This window comes from Pteropus alecto, unplaced genomic scaffold (genome assembly GCF_000325575.1).
Source record: "Pteropus alecto unplaced genomic scaffold, ASM32557v1 scaffold125, whole genome shotgun sequence".
Lineage (NCBI taxonomy): Eukaryota > Metazoa > Chordata > Mammalia > Chiroptera > Pteropodidae > Pteropus > Pteropus alecto.
Window position 1 is genome coordinate 1390620 of NW_006436888.1, and position 758 is coordinate 1391377.

The 758-nt window shown below is 60.7% G+C and overlaps 1 protein-coding gene across 7 annotated transcripts in view; it reads right to left on the reverse strand.

Annotated features, from left to right (window-relative positions):
* Positions 1 to 758, reverse strand: part of ARHGEF10L (Rho guanine nucleotide exchange factor 10 like) — a 131436-nt gene extending 130678 nt beyond the window's left edge. For all 7 annotated transcript variants that reach the window (XM_006914307.3, XM_015591399.2, XM_015591402.2 and 4 more), the window contains exon 1: positions 663 to 758. The gene's annotated coding sequence lies outside the window, so the exon portion shown is untranslated. The remainder of the gene's footprint in view (positions 1 to 662) is intronic.

Here is a 758-nt window from a genome sequence, read left to right on the forward strand (position 1 = left end):
GAAAGTGAAGCAGAGTCCGGCTCTCTTTCTGTGTCTGTCTGTCTCTCTCTCTCTCTCTCTCTCTCTCTCTCTCTCTCTCTCTCTCTCTCTCTCTCTAGTCCGGAGTCATGCAGAGGGTTAAGACACCCAAAGGACACAGAGACCCCCATGGGGCATGTCCACACACACTCAAGAGGTACAAATACACATTCGCACTCCAATGACACAAGCAGACATCCACACACAGAGAGCAGACGCAGGCTCTGGGGACTCACACCCAAAAGATACATCCACAACAGACAGACTCCCTGGACACATGGACAGAGAAGATACCAGCTCCTGGGGACACACACTCACACCAGGGACACAAGGAGGACCCAGGCTTAGATTCTCACACCCAGAGCCACAGAGATACACACTCGCAGACAACACACCCAGGAACACCCAGAGAACTCACCAGACTCACACTGGGAGAATCAGGGACACACAAAGATCCCGCAGAAGCACAGACAAGCAGAGCGGCCGGGACGACCCGGGCAACGGGGCCCCTGGACTGTCAGCGACCCTGGCACAGAGACGCCCCAGGCCCTGGAGACACCTGGGGCCACACAGCCCCTCGCAGAGTCCCGAACTGCCGGTGCCCACGACCCCCGGCCCGGATCCCGTCCGCGGGCCGCACTCACCCGCTCCGGCCGCGCCTTTGTTGTCCGCACGGCTCACAAAGGCGCCGGCGGTTGGCTCCGCTCTTCAGCCGACCGGCCGCCGCGGGCGCCCATGGC